A 22,351-nucleotide genomic window follows, 5' to 3' on the forward strand; every position below is an offset into this window, starting at 1 on the left:
AATGTGCACTTTGTGCTTGTTCTGCTTGAGGCCAACACGTCGTTTTATTTCCTGTTCAGCTTTACAAGCAAGACGAAACAAACGATCCATAGGATAACACTCTTCATGAATTAGTATCTCCTGAATATCACGGTTTAATCCTCCCCAAAATCTATCCATAAAATCTTCTTCACTTTCTTCTAAGGAGGAATGCAACAAGGTAGTTTGTAAAGCATCATAATATTTCGTTACGGTGTCACTACCTTGTTTTAAATGTTGCAACTTTTTAATCATGTCACGAGTATAATAAGCGGGAATGAATGTATGTCGCATGGCAAGTTTCAAATCATCCCAAGTAGAAGGTATATCATTAGGGTGTAACCGACAATATTCACTCCACCAAACTAAAGCATAACCAGTGAAAGAACCAACCGCAACCTTAACTTTTTTACGTTCATCAAAATTATGGGAAGCAAATAAATGATTTATGTCGAACTCCCATTCAATATATAAAGCAGGTCTAAAACGGCCATTAAATGGTGGTATAGAAACATTAACCTGTTCATGTGCATTTGCATGTTTGTGCACCCCTCGTGATGGTTGTGGTTTTTGCATAGGTGGTGGCACGTCTCCTGCGATCGACAAAGCCCATGAATTAACTCTGGATCCTGTCATGATTAGTAGAAACAACAAACAAAATCCAAAAATAATGTTCCTATGAACTACTGAGAAGTGGTGGTAAAACGCTCACAGTATCGCAAATATCAAAGTCTTACAAGTTCTTACCATGCAGCAGGTGGTGACCGGCAACCAGCGGTGTCAAAGAACTCCAAAAGTTGATAAAGCGATTGCCAGGTGAACAGACATATACACAGTGTAGAAATAGGTGGAGCTGGGTTGGCTTTATATGTGTGAGAAAAATGCTACAACCACAATAGTTAATGCAAGCTTAAAATTCACTCAAAGTGGTCGAGTGCTGGTCCTAGGCTAGACCGTGCTAGAGACGTGAGCCTAAGACACGAGTGAAATTCACGTGCACACACGATATGCAACAAGACTTATGAGTAATGCAGCAACCAGAAAGTACTAGCACTATTATATCTCCAAATACTCTGTACGTGGCTGCTCTCTCTTTGCTTTTTTTCCGCCAACCTCTTTCTCTCTTGTTGTCAACCAAAGAAAAAACCGATCTAAGAATCAAACCTGCCTTCAACAAAAAAAAACTGCACGCAGGAGTCCTTCGGAAACTACTACAATCAGATCAGTGGTTTTTTTTCTATCTCTCAAGGATTGACGTGGAGTACTACTCCCAAACTCCCTGCCACGTTTTTTTTTCAACCTTGTCAAACGGATCCGCAATCCTTTCTTTCTTTATGTTGGCCGATCTGTTTTTTTTCTTATTAGTTTCCAATTAGTAGCGCACAACTCACGTCCTTCCTTCCTTCCTTCTTTCCTTTTTTCCAGAGAAAATTTCTCTACAAAAATGGCCACCAACCAAACCGATTGGCACTTGCCTTTTTTTAATATTTCCTTGTGATACGCACCAAACTTTCCGCAACAAACAGATTCCTCATTAAGTGCAGATTCAACTTTCCTTTCAAGCACCCACGTGATCTATTTCTTCCAATCTTTTCTCTTTTTTTTCGCTGTATTTTTTTTCTCCAAGGACACGTCCAGAATATGGAAACCTCCAACCGAATCTTGTTTTTTTTTCTAAGTGGGAAACGAATCTGGTCTCTTCTTCTCTTTCCTAAAACCAGATTACTTCCTAAAACAAGCCACGTAATGTTTCCAAACGAACTTGCCTTTTATTCTTTCCCAAACCGAAAAGAAGTCCTGCCAAAACGTGAAAGATGAGGAGACTTTCCAAGTAGTACTACTACCACGTCCCAACCTTCCAAGTCACGTCCTCCTCTTCACAATCGGTGAACAACTTTTTTTTAACAAGTGAATTAGATTAGATACCTGGTTTTTGGCATCGACTGTAGCAGCACCAAACCCCAAGAAGCTCAAAGAGAGGGACTCCTTCGCTGTTGTACTCCGATCTCTCTCCTTGATCCAAACATCTCAGCCGATTCTCTCTCTCAAAACTCTTTTTTATCTGTTCTCAAACTTTTCTGATGCTCAAAGACGACGACAAACCACAGCAGCGGATGGATGATGGTGATGCTGACGAATAAATTAAGTTGCAGCGTTGGTGTTCGTCGATGCGATGTGAACAAAAACGTGACTAGAACTCGAAACTCTAAAAGTTTAGACACTAAAACCAGCAACTAGACACACGATGCAACCGAAAATTCAACAATGCAAAAACTAAGTGATAATGGCGAAAAGGCTCAGACTATCTGGGACATGGATGAACTAATCTAACTTTTTTTTGTGGCTTTTTCTTGGACTATAGGTATGAAGAACATATGCAATCTAAGACTATGAAAAACCGGAAAATCTCACCGAGCAACCTGAAAACTGATACCACTTGATAGAGGCGAGGGTCCCGATCTTTCGATGAGATGATAACTATCGATTTGGTGGAGACGACTTTGACGATCCGACTACAAACGTGCACGACGTCGCGCCTTAGCAATCGCTAAACCAACTCCGAGAGATTATTGACCACGCTGGAGCACAATCAACCTGACCACGAAGGTCTATTCCTGCAAGCAATCGAAGAACAAGCAAGAATATGATTAAGCAATCTGAATATTGCGAGTATGGATGAAGTATTGATAAAAGTGGGGTTTCATAAGCGGTCTTGGTCTGATTGTTGGACACAAATGAAGTACACGAAGTTGCAGCGATGGCTAACTTTTAACTAAATAAAACCCAAGTCTAAACGAAGCCTTAAGGGCTATATTTATAGGGAAAAGAGAGGGGATTTTGTCCACCCTTGGCAAGGTGGGACTAAAACACCTCCTAAGTCGTTTCCCCTACAATATGGACTCTAAAAATAGATTACATGGACCTGGCCCAAAATAAGGTGGCGCAACACCAATAATAAGCTTTGGACGAAATTTATGAAAGGCCATCTTGTATGTTTCGTCCATCTTCTTGTATGTCATCATGGTGGCTTCAAAGTCCGGAAATCTCCACTTGAACCTCCGTTCTTGTTCTCTTCGCACGCACTTTCATCTCCGTGCTTGACCATGCTCCAATGTTCATCCTTCTTGTCCGTGCTAGGCCCTTCAATTGCAAGCAACACAAATGTATCTAAGTTAGGCAGCATCATATTCTCATGAACACTAGAAACATTACCAAGAAACGAAAGTACCTGATAATTTAATTGGCGTATCTGAGCTCTAGCAACTGTTCCAAGAGGTAAAACAACAGGGGATATGGGTGTAACTGTGGTAGCCATGTCCTCATCAGCCGGTGCGAGGGGCCCCTCACAGCTACGTTCGCATGCCTTTTGGCCTGCCGAACGCGGCTGCTACATTCCAGCGCCACATGCGGAGCGTCCTGGCGTCTCATGAGGCCAGGCACCAGGCGATCCTGTCACAGGTGGTGACGGATCCCCGTGAGCCCCCAGGCCCCCAGAGCTTCCCGAGGTTCAGGACCTGGGTGGCTCATGAGGAGCAACTTCTGCAGCACGCGTCTCCAACTACCCCAACACCTCTTCAGCAACGGTGCCAGGTGACACTTTTTTGGTTTGTTCAATTGGGGGCGGCCCTTGGGCTGCACTATCCCCAAGCCGCGTGGGTCCATCCCCGCGGCATGTATCATTCTTGCATCTACTAGAACTGACTCTACCCTTTGGTCATGAGTTGCTTTATGATTATCACTTGTCTGTACGGTGCTTCGACGCCATGAACGTCGTACGCCCTTGCAAACCCACCCTCAACCACCTCATGATTAAGGACTGGCACGGCGTCTGTGCTCGGGTCCGTCCCTGCAGCGCCGCTAAACCCAAGTGGCTGAGCTCTGGCTCGCGGGGCAGCTCCCGTGCACGTCACCTCCCATGGTCCTTGGTGCCTTGTTCTCGCATGAGCTAATCGGGGGCGGATAAGTTAGGGCGCGCGACCCGGTGCCTCACCACCGCGGGAGCCGCGTGCCGACTGTCTTTCTTCAGGACTTTCGCATGAGAAGACTGGGCACGGCGTTTGTGCTTGGGTCCGTCCCTGCAGCGTCGACAAACCCAACGGCTGAGCTTTGTCTGGTGGGCCGGCCCGTTCACGTCACCTCCTGGGGTCATTGGTGTTTGGCCTTCTGATGCGATAACCTCAGGAAATTCACTTGGCGCATGTCACCTAACCATCTCGCATGACTATGACAAGTGTTCCGAATCAAATTGAAGCACAACCCACCTTGCGGTAGGGCCTCGTGAGTCCCGCGCTGGCTCACGAGTGCCCATACACACCTCCTCTAGCCCTGCCGTGCAAGCCATGTGTCAGGGTGGGGCTGTACACGCCCCGGAGTTCCCCTCAGAGGGAGCTCCCACCCACGTACTAGTGGAAGCACCATGCTCCGCGCTGGCAGTCGACACGGTCGAGGAGAGGCTATGCCCGTGCAAGAGCGCAAGCGCCATGCTCCGCGCTGGTGATAAACAACTGAGGGCAGCCTCACGGCTGTAGTAACCTCAGGCGAGCCACCAGGCTCGGTGTTCAGCCTCACCGCGCCGCTTTCCCCTCGGGAGAGTCACGCGAGGGGGCTGGACACAGGGGCTACGCTCAGGTCACGCCTGGTGTACACCACCTCGCCAGGTACCTTGGACCTGGTCTTCGCGCGCCCCTCTCGAGCGAGAGCTCGGGGAGGAAAGGTATGGAGGACTTTCCGTACGTCAAGGGGGACTCCTGAGAATCGCGACTCAGGAGCCTAACTGGTCACGTAGCCCCTCACCCCTTGGTCTCGTCCTGGTGATCCGGACGACCCAACGGCGGCTGAGGTATGCGCGGGGCCGGGCCCTGCCGACGCAGAACGCTAGAACCACACTCGCATCTCCTCCCCGAGGGCTGTTCATACGTCAAGGGGGACTCCTGAGCATCGACTCAGGAGCCTAACTGGTCACGTAGCCCCTCACCCCTTGGCCTCGTCCTGGTGATCCGGACTACCCAACAACGGCTGAGCTATGCGCGGGGCCGGGCCCTGCCGACGCAGAACATTAAAGCAACGGAAAGGAAATCACAGAACCCTAGCAGATTAGTACAAAACATATTGTCTCTTAAAGTTCCAAGCATAAGTTCTTACGCCTCCACGAGGCATGATACATGTTGCAGGACTAAAACAAGGGGAAGCGCCGCCCTCAAGATTCTTCCTCAGCCTTGGGCACCGCTGTCGCCCGCCTAGGGAGGCCCACCGTCGACAACGTCGCCACCGTCCTTGCTATCAGCCGTAGTCACGGGATCGACGACGAGGAACTTCCGCAGCAAGGCCTCCACCTGATCCTTCACAGATTCGGCAGCAGCAGCGTAAAGCTCAGGGTCCATGGACTCAAGCAAGCCACCAAGGTCGAAGCCAGGGTCCTGAAGATAGAGGTGGCTGAAGACGTGCGTCACGACCGAGGTAGAATGCGCGCGGGCCTCTCCCTCCACCATGGGGCCCACTCCGACGACGATGCCCTCGAGCACCGCGACGAGCTTGAGGAGTAGTCCGACGGGGCCTTCCTCCGGAGTCACCAGCGCTTCTCGTACCCGCTCTCGTAGATATCCTGCAGTGCCTTGCGGGACCTTAGCTCGAGGGAGTCAAAGGCAGCATGCCACGCGGTGGCCGCCTTCTCAGCCGCGACAAGAAGCTTCTCCCTGGCCTCCATTCGAGCTTTCTCCTCGCAGACGAGCTTGGTGTGGGCCGCCTGGGCCGCCTCCACCACCTCCTTCAGCTTCTCTAGGCGGCCGCGCTCCGTGGCCTGTTCCTGGCCTGCCTTCTCTAGCTCGGCGCCGCGGTCCGTAAGCGCAGCTTCTTGGGTCTTCAGCTTCCCCTCCTGCTCCTCAAGCTGGCGGGTCCGGGCGGTCTGCTTATCGCGGAGGGTCTTCAGCTCGGCCTCCGCTGCACGACAGCGCTCCTCGGTGGCCTTTGCGTCCTTCAACGCCATGTTGCGAGCGGCTGCGGCTATGCCGGCCACCCCGAGACCAGCTCCAGGCGCCCCGACGCCCTGCGCCGGTCGGGGCCCCGAAGATCGTCCCGGAGCCGGTCCAGCACGGAGAAGGCCTCCTCTAGAGCACCGGGCATGGCAGAAGAACCAAGGCCCGCCAGCATGGTGGCTGGGGAAGGAGACGGTGCTGGCGTCAAGACTGGCGAAGCAGCAGCAGCAAGGATGGCCGGGGGCTCCGGAGCCCTCGGGTCGTCAGCAGGGGCGCTGAAGGCGAGCGCCTCGAGAGTCGGCTTGGCCGCAGGGGTAGGATTCTCCTGAGGCTGGCCCCCCAAGCCTCGAGAGGGCAACCCTACCGTAGGAGGACGCGAGGCAGCCTCGTTTTTCCGCGCCGGAGTTACCGTGACCGTAGCGGGCTTCTTGGCCTCGGGGGCCTTCGCCTCCTCCTTCTTCGTCTTCGCCGCCAGCGTCAGCCAGGCCACAGAGAGAAAAATGTCTGAGCACTACGTCAAGAGCAGGAAGCAAAGACAAGATGATACACTTACTGGTCCTCGGTGACGTACTCCCTCTCCCTGCCCAGGAGCGCGGTGCCCCCAAGCTTCCTGGGCACGGGCGTCGCCGCGCTCTCAGGGGCGGACGAGCGTGCGGCGGCTGGATCTGCGGCAGCAGCGGCCGGCGACAAGGTGGGAGGCGCCGCCTCGGGGAAGCAACGCCGTCCTGTCCTTCTTCGGGGTCCCCTGCTTCAGCCTCTTCAGAGGGGTGCCCCTGGACCTCGTGACAACCTCGGTGGAGCGCGACGACCCCTCGACCAGGCGCTCGTCAGCGTCGTCGTCATCAGAGAAGGCACAGAGGAGCTCGCTCTACCGCGGGGCAGAGGTCTCCCCCACCCCCTACAGGGTCACCTCTGAGTCCTCGTTCCCCTCCTCCCCGGAGTGATCCCCGGAGGACACCGGCACCGGGGAGTTCGGGGGCTGGGAAGACTTCAGCGGCACGAGCACCCGCTCATCAAAGACAGGCATGGCGGTGGCCACCTTTTCCCCGTCGTCGTGGCGGTACAGCGGGAGATAGCCTTCTGGGGGGCCTCCCTGGTCCTTCCCGAGCAAGGTGCGCACGACCTTGCTCAACTCCTCGTTAGACAGGTCATCCGGGCGCAACCGGAGGTCGTCTTCCGCACCCTTGAAGCTCCACAGGGGGCACGAGTGCGCCTGGAGCGGAGACAGGCGCTGCATCAGGAACTCCTTGACGATCATGGCCCCTATCAGCTTCTTCGCCTCCAAGTCAGCCGTCATCTTCTCCAGCAACTGCTCCGCCCGGGGGTCAGCGAGCTTCTCGTGAGCCCACCGGTCCAGCTTCGCCTAGAAGGCAGTCGGCAGCTCCAGCCGAGCGTGGGAGCGCTTGGCGTCCATGAAGATCCACTTGTGCTGGAAGTCCTCCACCTTCTTCCAGGCCCTCGAGATCGCGTTGCTGCCATGAGCCGCGATGAAGCTGGCGCACCCAGAGCACTAGCCGCTGCTTACCCGGAGGTAGAAGAAGTGGCAGAACAGCGCAACGGAGGGCACCACCACCATGAATGCCTCGCAGTAGGAGGCGAAGATTGACAGGAGGAGGATGGAGTTGGGATGAAGATGGAGGGCATGGAGCCCATAATGGTTGAGGATGGCGTAGAAGAAACGGGAGAAGGAAAGAACCAGCCCAGCGAAGACGCTGTGCAGAAAGAAGGGGTAAAAGGTTTCACCCAAGGCTTCCAGCTTGGCGGAGCTGACCCGGAGCGCCGTCTCTCCTCCCTCATTGCCGCTGCATGTCGTCAGTGGGAGCACAGCGGCAAGGTGCTTCTCCTCAGCAATGGTGGACGCGCTCAGGGCTGTATCTAACCAGGAAGCCGAGCACGCGGCAGGGGCCGATGACTTCGCCTTGTCGGTGGCCATTGGTGGCGAGTTTGAGGAGAGGATTCAGCATATCTGGAGGTGCTCTGAGCAGAAGGAGAAGGGGAACTGGAGCAATACGAAGGGAAGGCAATGAAGGCTCAGCGGCAGGCGCCAACCTTTTGTCAGCCCGGGACAGTTGCCGAGGCTGCGTGTGGAAGCGGAGACGCCCACATCCCATCAAGAGCCACGCGTCGACCAAGGCCGCAGGCGGTTAGGTCCCTTGGCACTCCGCACTTGCCCTTTGGCTTCGCCTCAAAGCCAAGTCTGAGCGCGCCTTGGGCCCGGGGGCTACTATCGGTGTTCTAGGAATGGGGGTACCCAGACTTGCCTGCCCGCGGCCCACGACATGGCTCCATCGATGGCCTGGTATGGCCCATCTTCAGCAGCAACAACTCAAGACCCTCGCGAGGCGAATGACACCAAGACCTCCAGAAGGAGCGACCTCCTCAGGCTGGCTCCTGAGGAGCAGATATTTCTATGCAAGCCTCACCTCACGAGGTTTGGATGACGTGAGCCATGACGGCCAAGGCTTGGCGGGCGCTAGCGGGCGCAGGACAACAGTTTCCTCTTTGGTGCTAAGGAGGCAAGCGCAGACGCGGAGTCCCGAGGAATCAACCAAAGGTTTCCATTCCCATGCAACAAGACCAAGACCGCCAGGACGGCAGGACGGAGGTCATCGCCAAGCCCACCATGGTGTCACGACCAGAGGCTTTGCAGGCGAAGACTACTTTTGTCAGGATAAGATGTACTAGTTGTCTGCCTTCGAATTTGGCCGTGGTGGGATCCCTTCCCGCCTCCATTTTGGGGAAGAGGACCAAGGTCGCTATAAGTAGAGCAGCACCACCATCGTCGAGAGGGACAGATCATTCAGATCATCCTCACGGTCGCCAGCTCACTCGAGCACAAGAACACGCCTCCTCCTGAGGTTGTTCTCTGACTATACTAGTTCATCCCCAGCCCCTCGAGGCCAATCCACCACAAAGGAGGAGTAGGGTTTTACACCGCAAGGTAGCGCGAACCTGGGTAAACTGCCTTGTCCCTTTTCCTTCCCGTTCATCGAGCTAGGCCATGAGATTGGCGAGTAGGCAGAATGGGAGGTTGAGTTCTTCGCACGCACCCCATAGTTCAAATCTATCTAGGGTCCGCGGAGCCCGAAATCCGACAATTGTTGCACGTAGATTGCAACACAACGCTAATAATGGTTATTTTATGGTGGAATTTATGCCACACACTTAGCAAGAGAGCTGGGTGTTTCACCTTTGCCATATGACCCTGTTTTACCCACACAGTATTTAGACTTTGATGCTATGGAACGTCATAAGATTCTTAGAGGTGAACCCACTAATTTCACCTATAAATTGTTGTTTAACCAAGACTCCGTTGTACACACATATTTGCCTGCGCCTGCTCTCTTTGATGTCCACAGTAAGGGAAGATATTTTGTTCTGGAGAGCGAGGCCCGAGCTTATAAAGCGGCGGTTGTGGCTGCACGGCATGCTGAGGCATCCGCACCGAGAGCCTCCATGAGCTAATTACCTTGATCATTATGCAGGCTACTGACTGATTACCAAGTTAGGCCAAAAGCCTAAGCTTGGGGGAGTACGTATTCCCACCGACATTACATTCATGTTCACACATTTGATTTGTCGGTGTCCACACATTTTCATTGTATTATCCATGATTAATTTATTTTCTTGCTTTCTTCTTGTGAGTTTGAAAAACTTTGAGAAAATCAAAAAAAATATTTCCTGCTTCTTTTCGGTTTTTCTTCCTAGATTAAATTGTTGTAGCACTAAAAAGAAAACCCAAAAAGATTTCCTTGTTCTTCTTTTACTTGTTGGGAGCTTTCCCGTGTAAATAGTTTTTCTCATTTTTGCTTTTCCCCCTTTATTTTCTTCTTTCAGATAAAACCAAAAACACCAAAAATATTTTAGTGTGTTTATCTGAATTTCTTTTCTTTTATTAGTCATACCGAGGAGAAGACCAGAATGAAAATGTTGAGTGGCTCTCATATGCATTATTGTTGATCTAGCAATGAGCCCATATTACCTTCTTCTCCTGTTGAATATAATGTTTACAGATTCCAGCTTAGTCCACGACACTCTTGCACTATTATCATTTTCATATCGTTCGATCATGCAAGTGGAAGGCAATAATGATGATATTTGATGAACTGGCCGTGGCAGAGAGAAACGGGTATGAACTCAACTTGTTCTGTTTTTGAAAATATATTTAACCTAGTATCCATGATTCAGCCCATTATGATTAAACATGTTTGCAATGACAATTAGAGATTATAGTTTCTCATGCCATGCGTAAGTAGATAGGAGTGGATAATGATTTATCTTGGATGTCAACATTGCGTTAAAATGATTGTGATGTAGTATGACGATATGGTATCCTCCTCTGAATGTTCGAGTGGCTTGACTTGGCACATGTTCATGCATGTAGTTGAATCAAGACCAACATAGCCTCTATGATATTTATGTTCATGTGATATTTATGTTCATGGTGTTCATATCCTACTCATGCTAGTGTCCAATGTTACTTATGCATAATGCATGTTCATGACCATTGTTGCTCTCTAGCTGGTCGCTTCTCAACCTGTTTGCTAGCCTTCGCCTGTACTAAGTGGGAATTCTACTTGTACATCCAAAACCTAAAACACAAGTTATTCTAGATGGGTCCACCATACCTACATATATGCGGTATTACCCTGCCGTCCTAAGTAAATTTGCATGTGCCATCTCTAAAAACTTCAAATAAATATCCTTTTTGTGTGCTTGGATTGTTCATGGAACGACTGGAGGTAGTTGGTATCTTCCATGCTAAGCGGATTATTCTCAGGACGAGTATTTATTCACTCGCCATTGCACGAGAAAGGGGTGGTAATAGGGATTCCCAGTCCCAAACTGCAAACAGAAAAAGCTTACAAATAATCAAACGAAAACTCCTACGGAGTCATAACCTTTACTTTATCGCTTGGGAACCGCTACTAATGTGTTTAGCATGGAAGATATTGATAACTGATGGTCGCAAAGTAAACAAGAAGGGTGCGTTTCTCATAATTTCATTTACCTCTGTTTTAAAAACTTGAGCTCTGGCACATCTGCAAATCATTGCTTCCCTCTGCGAAGGGATTATCTATTTACTTTTATTGTTGTGTCATCACCTTCTAAAATAAGCGCCAGAACCTGAGAGCACTGCTGTCATGCCGATGCATTGTGTGTAGCTAATGTTGGGTGCATCATGACTGGATCTTTTCTACCATGAATTACAATGTTTAGTCGCTGCTTGAACTTAGGAGGTGCTCTACATTTATGTTTTGCTGTCTCAGAAAGGGCTAGCGAGATACCACTATTATCATATTATATCATGGTTGTTTTGTAACGTGTTGCTGTTTGAGATATCTTATTATTGCTCGCTAGCTGATTATGCCATTGATATGAGTTAATATAATTTTTAAGAGTTATTGTTGACATGGTTAGTTATGATATTGTATGAAAACCTAGGTGTTGTTTAAGCTTATTTATGCAAACAAGAGCAAAAGAGTTCGTAAAAGTTTTTCTTTTTCACTTTCAGTTTATCAACTAAATTACTTGAGGACAAGCAAATGTTTAAGCTTGGGGGAGTTGATACGTCTCCGTCGTATCTACTTTTCCTAATGCTTTTCCTCTTGTTTTGGACTCTAATTTGCATGATTTGAATGAAACTAACCCGGACTGATGCTGTTTTCAGCAGAACTACCAAGGTGTTTTTTTTGTGCAAAAATAGAAGTTCTCGGAATGGAACGAAACTTTGCGAGGACTTTTTATACAATAAAAGAGAATTTCTGGAGCCAAGAACCACCGGAGGGGGGCACCTGGGTGGGCACAACCCACCAGGGCGCGCCCAGGTAGGTTGTCCCCACCTGGTGGCCCACAGACCCTGAAACCGATGCTATAAAATCCTATTTTTCCAGAAAAAACGGGGAGAAAGAATTATCGCGTTCCACGAGATGGAGCCGCCGCCGTCTCTTGTTCTTCATTGGGAGGCCAGATCTAGAGTCCGTTTGGGGCTCCGGAGAGGGAGATCTTCGATCTTCGTCATCACCAACCCTTCTCCATCGCCAATACCATGATGCTCCCCACCGGGAGTGAGTAATTCCTTCGTAGGGTCGCTGGTCGGTGAGGAGTTGGATGAGATTTATCATGTAATCGAGTTAGTTTTGTTAGGGCTTGATCCCTAGTATCCACTATGTTCTGACATTGATGTTGCTATGACTTTGCGATGCTTAATGCTTGTCACTTTGGGCCCAGGTTCCATGATTTCAAATCTGAACCATTTATGTTATCACCATTATATCCATGTTCTAGATCCGATCTTGCAAGTTATAGTCACGTACTACGTGTTATGATCCGGAAACCCCGGAGTGACAATAGTCGGGACCACTCCCGGTGATGACCGTAGTTTGAGGAGTTCATGTATTCACCGTGTGTTAATGCTTTGTTCCGGTTCTCTATTAAAAGGAGACCTTAATATCCCTTAGTTTCCATTAGGACCCCGCTGCCACGGGAGGGTAGGACAAAAGATGTCATGCAAGTTCTTTCCATAAGCACGTATGACTATTTACGGAATACATGCCTACATTATATTTATGAACTGGAGCTAACTGTCACATGATGAATATCATCCAACAAATTGCCGATGCAATGCCTATGATTTTCCTACATTTTGTTTTTGCTAGGTTACTACTGCTGCTGTTACTACTGCACTTGCTACAAAATCATTGCTATCACTGTTACCGTTACTATTGTTGTTGCTACTACTATCAAAACTATCATACTACTTTGCTACTGATCACTTTGCTGCAGATAATTAATCTCTAGGTGTGGTTGATTGACAGCTCAGCTTCTAATACTTGCAAATATTCTTTGGCTCCCCTTTTGTCGAATCTATAAATTTGGGTTGAATACTCTACCCTCGAAAACTATTGCGATCCCCTATACTTGTGGGTTATCAGTACTGTAAGCCTAGGAAGGATCACAAATCCATGGCTAACATGTACAAGCCAATCCCTGATGCAGCATTGGAGACACACAAGTTTGGCTCTATATATTATTTGCTTGCTGGTTTGACCACCAAGAATACCATCTTGAGGCACACTCTATTGCCCAAGTCAGGAGATCATAGGATAATTCGTGGTCACTCCATCAACCTGCTTCACTTGTTTGATGTACCACAAAAATTCAAGGTGATGAGCTTGATTGTAGAGACTGTGAAGAGAACAACAGCAGACCAGAAGAGGTCTTGTGGATATGCCCCTCACATTTAGACTTTGATCAACTCCAAGATGGGAACTGGGACATATCTACTGGACAGAGAGCATCTTCCCCTGAGGCCAGACTTTGAGGACAACGAGGTTGTCATGGATGCTTCACATCCTACTTGTGCAGATGCCCAGGAGAAGATAGAGAAAGCAAAGGCTGCAAAAGCAGCAAAGGCAGCAAGTGCCCCAGATGCTTCAGTTGCAAATCTCAAGACCAAGAAAGATCAACTCAGTTATCTGCTTGAGGCCACCGTGAGAATTGAGAAGAGCTCGGCCACCTTGACTCAAAATTAGGAGAGTCTTGGGAGGATCATTGAGACTAAGTTCCATGACCTAGATGTGAAGAGCACTAAGATTCAAACTGTTGTGGAGAAGCTTCAAGAGGATGCTGAGGACAGGGATGACAGACGCACGACAGACACATTCCAAAGAGTGCCAAGGGCACAAAGACCATCAGCTCTGCCAGTTGCCAGACACTCCAGGACTACCACTTCAGCACTTGCAGCCACTGCCACAGTTGTACCTCCAGTGTCAACTCCTCCAGCTCCACAGACTTCTTCTGAGGCATTTGCATACGCCCTCCTCTCCATGCCGTCTACGCACACCAGAGCAACAAGCCAGAAGACCCCTTTAGGAGCTCCCAGAGATCGTGCCTAGAGTGTCGTATAGCACAATACATTTTCAAACTTTTTGGTAACTTGTTGCCAAAGGGGGAGAAAGTGTATAGATCATAGGCTTCGAGCGAGAGAGAGAGTGCCTCTTGCTTTTTGTTGGTTTCATTTCCTACTCTTGCTACTTTGGTCGTTTGGTTGTTTGATTCCTATGCTACAATTTGTGCTATGCTCGTGAGATACTTATGTGATCTTTGTTTGATCATATTATGCTAAATGTGTGCTTGCATGATTATATCCATGAATGTTTGTGTATGATCGATTACTTGTTTCCTTGGTGATGAGTGCATGTTATTTAACTATTATCATTTTGAGCGCTCCACCAAGTTGTATGTGACATGGAAGAGTGCCCCATGATCCTAATCGATTGTGCATTTGCATTCAACGCAAATTTTAAATAATGCACAAATTTAGGGGAGCTCTTGCTTATCACATACTTCTCAAAGTGACAATGTATTTCATTCATATTATCATTTGTCGAAGCTTTGATCTATATGTTGTCATGAATTACCAAAAAAGGGGGAGATTGAAAGTGCAACTAATCCTCGGGTGGTCTTGGTAATTCATAACAACATATAGCTCATTGAACTAATATCCATTCAAGTTAAATATTTCAGAAAGTTCAACGATTGGCATGGCATGGTTTAGAGATGTGGACCCCTCAAAATGCTAAGGATACATATCGGCAAAAGCTCAAGATTCTTCATTTATATTTTAGTGATCCAAGATCACATTGAGTCCATAGGAAAGCCAATACTATTAAAAGGGATGAGGCGTTGCTTAATGGTCTACTTGCTCAAAGTGCCTAGTGATATTGCTCTAAAGCCCTCAACCACTTTCTCATTTCCAAATATGTCCAAAACTCAAAGTCAAACTCGGCCCCACCGAACTGTTCTATCCGGTGCCACCGAGTTCATTTGACCTAGCCACTGCCAGAAACCCTAACACCTTGGTCACACCGATACGGATCTCGGTCTCACCGAGATGGCCTTGCAAACTCTCTGTTGCCTGTTGCAATTATTTCAGTCTCACCGAAATGTGCAATCGGTCCCACCGAGTTTGTTTGACCAACTCTCTGTTTGCTCTTTGCTGAAATCAGTCTCATCGAGTTCAAGCAATCGGCTTCACCGAGATGAGGTTTTTCCCTAGCCCTAGCACATCCGGCCCACCGAGTTGTTCCAGTCGGTCCCACCGAGATTCATAAAATTCACATTTTGAACTAAATCGGTCTCACCGAGTTCTTCTATTCGGTCTGGGTGAGTTGTGTCAAATGTGTGTAACGGTTGGATTTTGTGTGAATGCTATATATACCCCTCCACCCCCTTTTCCATATGTGAGAGAGCCATCAGAACGTGCCTACACTTCCAGCCTACATTTTCTGAGAGAGAACTACCTACTCATGTGTTGAGATCAAGATATTCCAATCCAACCACAAGGATCTTGATTTCTAGTCTTCCCCAAGTTGCTTTCCACTCAAATTATCTTTCCACCATATCCAAATCTGTGAGAGAGAGTTGAGTGTTGGGGAGACTTTCATTTGAAGCACAAGAGCAAGGAGTTCATCATCAACACAATATCTATTACCTTTTGGAGAGTGGTTCTCCTAGATTGGTTAGGTGTCGCTTGGGAGCCTCCGACAAGATTGTGGAGTTGAAACCAAGAAGTTTGTAAGGGCAAGGAGATCACCTACTTCATGAAGATCTACCCGAGTGAGGCAAGTCCGCCGTGGGCGATGGCCATGGTGGGATAGACAAGGTTGCTTCTTCGTGGACCCTTCGTGGGTGGAGCCCTCCGTGGACTCGCTCAACCGTTACCATTCATGGGTTGAAGTGTCCATCAACGTGGCTGTATGATAGCACCACCTATCGAATCACGCCAAAAATCTTCGTGTCATCATTGCACTACTAGAAAAATGGCTATAGCTAATATGGACATTAATGGCGCACCAGATATAGGTACGCCATTATTAGTCACATTAGTGATGGCGCACCTGGTGTGTGGTGCGCCATTACTAGTTTTGAAAAAAAATAAAAAAATGTTAGCAGTGGCGCACCAGGGGATAGTGCGCCATTACTAAGTTGACATAGTAATGGCGCACCTTCACAAAGTGCGCCATTACTATGTGTATGACTAGGTCAAACCTTGGTCAAACTTAGTAATGGCGCACTTTGCATAGGTGCGCCATTACTATGTCAAACTTAGTAATGGCGCGCCTATACAAAGTGCGCCATTACTAACTTTGACCAAGGTTTGACCAAGTCAAACACATAGTAATGGCGCACTTTGTGAAGGTGCGCCATTACTAAATGCACCCCCCTGGACCGCCTTTTCAGTATTAGAAAAAATAAAAGAAAATGATGGAAATGTCAAAAAGATAAAAGAAAATAAGTTTCCCATGTGATATGTGGTCTAATTGTTGGGAAAATTTACAAATATGAATTTCGACTTTATTTGCAAAATCTCTCCGGAATTTAGTAAAATGGGCATAACTTTTGCATACAAACTCAGATTAAAAACTCAGATTAAAAAGTTTTTTATATGAAAAATCATCTACTCAAAAAGTTACATCCGAGTTCAACCGGGGGAACCCCGTTGAAGATTTTTAGAATCCACAAAAACCTAACAAAATAAAAGATACGGGGCTTTTAAGATCTAGAGGGGGGAAATGGAAAAAAAATTCAAACTTAGTAATGGCGCACCATTTGCTAGGTGCGCCACTAGTAACAGAAAAAAATTGGTTTCAAATTTTTTTTGGAAAAAATGTTCAAAATATGATACGTAATATGACCGGGAAGTTTGAAATATTTTTTCAAAATTTCATCACACTCATGAACATGAACAAAGTCCTAGACATCAACAAGGTTTAATAGGATTGATATGATAGATATATCAACAAGTGCCTGTTAAGTGAGCTGGTGTTGGGGTTGGATAGAACTGCGAAGTTAAGCGTGCTCGGGCTGGAGTAGTGTGAGGATGGGTGACCTTCCGGCAAGTTTAACCACAGAGTGCGATTTGACTTAAGATTAAGCCATAGTGACCCGAGATTAAGAAAAAAACAAAAAAAATTGAAAAAATATTTTCTGAACAAATATTTGAAAAAAAATTGTTAGTAATGGCGCACTAGATATGTGGTACGCCATTACTAAGTCAGATAGTAATGGCGCACTATTGGACATAGTAATGGCGCACTATGTGGTGCGCCACTATTATCTGGTATACTAATGGCGCACCAGAGGTACGCCATTAGTATTTGTTACTAGTGGCGTGGTAATAGTGGCGCACCTATAGTGCGCCATTAATGGCAAAAATAGGTGCGCCACTAACATGCCTTTTTCTAGTAGTGTTGCGTTTGCACTCTCCAAAACCTTGCCTTTACCTTCATATGCAATGTTTTACTTTCTGTTGCTACACTTTTAGAATTGCATCTGTAGGTTGATTACTTGACTTGTGCTAATTGCTAAAATCTGCCCACGACTAAAATTGGGAAGAAGTTAGATTTTTATTTGGTCAAGTAGTCTAATCAACCCCCTCTAGACCTACTGATGAGGACATCAATACCATTGTTACACCCACAACCCCTGCTGCTATACATATTGGACCAATTACTAGAGCTCGCGCACGCCAATTAAATTACCAGGTACTTTCGTTTCTTGGTAATGATTCTAATGTTCATGAGAATATGATGCTGCCTAAATTGGATACATTTGTTTTGCTTACAAATGAAGGGCCTAGCTTTGAGAAGGATGAACATTGGAGCAAGAACAATCATGGAGATGATGGCATGCGCATGGGGAACAAGAACGGAGTTACAAGTGATGATTTCAAGACGTTGAAGCCACCATAATGCGTGCATGAAGCCTTGGACGAAATATACAAGATGCTACTTCATAACTTTCGTCCAGAGGCTATTCTAGGTGCTGCGTCACCTTATTATTGAGCCAGGCCCATGTAATTTCGAAATACATAAGTATAGGCTGTTTTTAGAGTCCGTATGTGTGGGGAAACAAGAGATAGGGTTGGTTTCGGACCCCTTCCTCAAGGGCCACGAAATTCCCCCCTCTTCCTCCATATATACAGCCCTTAGGGCGTCGTTTAGACTTTGGGTTTTGTTTAGATTAAAAGTTCGCCATAGCTGCAACTTCGCGTACTTCGTTTGTGTTCAGCGACCAGACAAAGGCGTCACAGAACTCCACCTTGATCAATAAAGCTTTCATCTTATATTCGCAATATCCAGATTGCAATCTCAGTTTCTTGCTTGTTCTTCGTTTGCTCGCAGGAAACAGACCCTCGTGGTCAGGTTGATCGTGCTCCGGCGTGGTCGATAACCTCTCGGAGTTGGTTTAGCGATTGCTAAGGCGCGACGTCCTCGCACGTTCGTAGTCGGATCGTCAAAGTCGACTTCCACCAAAGCGATATCCATCATCTCATCAAAAGACGGGACACCTTTGCCTCTATCAAGTGGTATCAGATTTCCAGGTTGCTCGGTGAGATTTTACAGTTTTTCGTAGTTTAGATCGAGTCTGTTCTTCATACCTACAGTCCACGAAAAAGCCACAAAAAAAATTAGGGTTAGTTCATCATATCCGAACCAATCTGAGCCTTTGCATAATCTTTTTAGGGTTTTTGCTTTGTTGAATTTGCGGTTGCATCGTCGTGTCAAGTTGCTGGTCTTAGAGTCTAGTCTTTTAGAGTTTCGAGTTCTGGTCATAAGTTGTCACGCCGCCGCCGCACCATCATCATCACCTTGCCATCTACCACCATTGCTTATCCGCCACCGCTTTGAATCCGTATCCATATACCACCACCAATCCGTATCCATATACCACCACCGATCCGTATCCATATACCACTACCGCTACCATATACCACCACCGCTGCCATATCCTACCGCCATATATCCACCACCAATCCGAGTTCTTTTCATATTCGGTTGGTTTTAGAGATCCATATATTTTCCGTTTCGTGTTTCCTTGCCTGAGTAGGTCTCGGAAAAAAAACGAGTCTGGAGACCCCCGGGCAGTTTTTAGGCCAAAATTTCGGCAACCAAAAATATTTTTTCCCTATCCTATTTTTAGGCCCCGGGTAGTGTTTTGAGACACTCGCCATCATAGTGATTTTTTGTCGCACTTTTTCGTCGTCGCTGCCCTGATTTCCGAAAAAAAAATAGTCAAAAAATTTTGTGCCCATCCTGTCAGTTTGACCTGGGAAGAGTTTTGAGACACTCGCCCTTATAGTGATTTTTCGCAAAAAAAAAAGAGGAGCGCAAAAAAAAGAGCGAAAAAAAATTCTAGAGTGTGCTTTTCCCTTGTTTACGTGCAGCGCCGTGATTTTGTTAGTGTTCTAGGCTCGCGTCTCTAGCACGGTCTAGCCTAGGACCAGCACAGTACCGTCGTTGAGCGTTTATTCAACTTTGCATCTCTGAATTGATTATTGCTTACCATTTTGCTACCATATTATAAGCCTTCCCAGCTCCACATAAGTCTACATCGTGCGTTTGACTCTCCCTGGTAATCGCTATATCCAAGCTTTGAGAGTTTTTGACTACAACGGTTGCCGATCACCACCTGCTGCTGGGTAAGAACTGGTAAGAATTTGAGATTCGCTTGAAGGTTTTGTGACACACCACCATCACCACCACTTCTAGTAGTCTGCAGGATCATATTCTTTTGTGTTTCTATTGCTGCTAACCATGGCAGGTTCACAAGCCGATGAGACTGATTGGGAGAACATGACGAACAAGGAGTTGCATGATAAATTTCAGCAAATGATGAGTGGCCAGGTGGGAGATGTGCTAAACAGATTTGAAGAGGCTATGGAGAAGATAGATGCCGTGGAGAAGTCGTTTGAGACAAAGCTGGATAACAAGTTTACTGAATTACTCAAGCGTCTTCCCCAACCATCACCGGCTGCACATGTCACACCTCTACAACAACAACAACCACATCTCCAACGCTGCCTTCCAAATCAAGTGGGACGGGCACAGCGCGTTCCAATTGAGATTGGTCAAAATTCGGGTGCTGCTGCACCTACTGTTGATGCTTCTTTGGCTCCTGCTCCTGCGGCGGCTGAGGAGGATGACGATTATGCGGGCGATTATGAGGATGAGGTTGATCAAAATCAGAACTACGTGCAGCCACCAGCACCACCACCAGCAGGTCGACCTCAGGTATATATTCGCAACGGTAGGCCGGCACCACCACCTCAGGTACGAGATCATGACCATCTCCCTAAACTGAAATTGAATATTCCACCATTTGAGGGTAGATATGTTCCTGATATATATCTTACTTGGGAGTTAGAAACTGAACAACGATTTACATGTTTACAATATCCTGAGGAGAGACGTGTTCCTGCTGCTGTTTGTGCTTTCACTAGCTTTGCATGTGTTTGGTGGTCTGAACATTGTAGATTATATCCTGTTCCAGCTACTTGGGCTGCTTTGAAAACTGCTATGCGTACTCGTTGGGTTCCACCATATTATCAACGTGAATTACTTCAAAAATTGCAGCGTTTAAGACAAGGGAAAAATTCTGTAGAAGAATATTATCAGGAATTACAAACTGGCATGATTAGATGTGGTATTGTTGAGGAGAATGAAGCTATGCTTGCACGTTTTATGGGTGGATTAAATAAAGAGATTCAGACCATTCTAGAGTATAAGGATATAATAATATCACTCGTTTATTCCATCTTGCTTGTAAAGCTGAACGTGAAGTGCAGGATCGACAGCCATTGGCGCGAACTAACTTTTCTGCAGGTCGACCTTCATCATGGACACCGCGTGCATCTTCTACTTCCACTTCACCATCACCTCCATCAGGTGCCACCTCCAGCCGTGATACAAGAAAGCAGGCACAACCACCACTCTCTGCCAAGAGCACACCTGCCGGGCCTGCGCAGAGCTCTTCTTCTTCCATGGCATCGACAGGGCACACAAGTGATATTATTTGTCGTCGTTGTAAGGGAAGAGGACATTTTGCGAGAGAATGCAAATCTCAGCGTGTCATGATTGCTACTGAGGATGGTGGGTATGAGTCCGCTAGTGACTATGAAGAGGAGACTTTGGCTCTTATTACACGTGAAGAACATGGTGGAGATGATTCTGAAAATGAGACGCAATACATGGCTCCTGAAGACGCTGACAGGTATGAATGCTTAGTTGCTCAACGTGTTTTGAGTGTGCAGGTCACACAAGCAGAGCAAAATCAGAGGCATAATTTGTTCCATACAAAGGGAGTTGTGAAGGAATGTTCTGTTCGCGTCATCATAGATGGAGGGAGCTGTAACAACTTGGCTAGCATGGAGATGGTGGAGAAGCTATCTCTCACCACAAGACCACATCCACATCCTTACTACATCCAATGGTTCAACAACAGCGGCAAGGTTAAGATAACACGTACTGTTCGTGTGCATTTTTGTATCTCTACATATGCTGATTATGTTGATTGTGATGTGGTACCCATGCAAGCATGTTCCTTATTACTAGGTAGACCATGGCAATTTGATAAAAATTCTGTACACCATGGTAGAAACAATCAGTATACTCTTGTTCATAAGGATAAAAATATTACTTTGCTTCCTATGACTCCTGATTCCATTTTGAAAGATGACATTAATAGAGCTAATAAAGCAAAACAGGAGAAAAATTAGAGTGAAAATCAGATTGTGGCAAAGGAATTTGAGCAACAAATGAAACCTAATAATAAACCATCTAGTGTTGTTTCTGAAATTAAATTGAAAAGTGCATGTTTACTTGCCACAAAATCTGATATTGATGAACTAGATTTCAGCAAATCTGTTTGCTATGCTTTTGTGTGCAAAGAGGCATTATTTTCATTCGAGGACGTGCCTTCCTCTTTGCCCCTGCTGTCACTAACATTTTGCAGGAGTTCGCTGACGTCTTCCCACAAGACGTGCCACCGGGATTACCACCTATTCGAGGGATTGAGCATCAAATTGACTTAATTCCCGGTGCATCGCTACCCAACCGTGCACCATACCGTACCAATCCAGAGGAGACGAAGGAGATTATGCGTCAAGTACAGGAGCTGCTCGACAAAGGTTATATACGCGAATCTCTTAGTCCTTGTGCTGTTCCTATTATACTCGTGCCTAAAAAGGATGGTACGTCGCGTATGTGTGTTGATTGTAGAGGCATTAATAATATTACTATTCGTTATCGTCATCCTATTCCTAGGCTAGATGATATGCTTGATGAATTGAGTGGCTCTACAATATTCTCCAAAGTTGATTTGCGTAGTGGATACCATCAAATTCGTATGAAATTGGGAGATGAATGGAAAACTGCATTTAAAACTAAGTTTGGTTTATATGAGTGGTTAGTCATGCCTTTTGGGTTAACTAATGCACCTAGTACTTTCATGAGACTAATGAACGAAGTTTTACGTGCTTTCATTGGACGATTTGTGGTAGTCTATTTTGATGATAT

The sequence above is a fragment of the Aegilops tauschii genome, chromosome 3 (assembly GCF_002575655.3).
Source record: "Aegilops tauschii subsp. strangulata cultivar AL8/78 chromosome 3, Aet v6.0, whole genome shotgun sequence".
NCBI lineage: Eukaryota > Viridiplantae > Streptophyta > Magnoliopsida > Poales > Poaceae > Aegilops > Aegilops tauschii.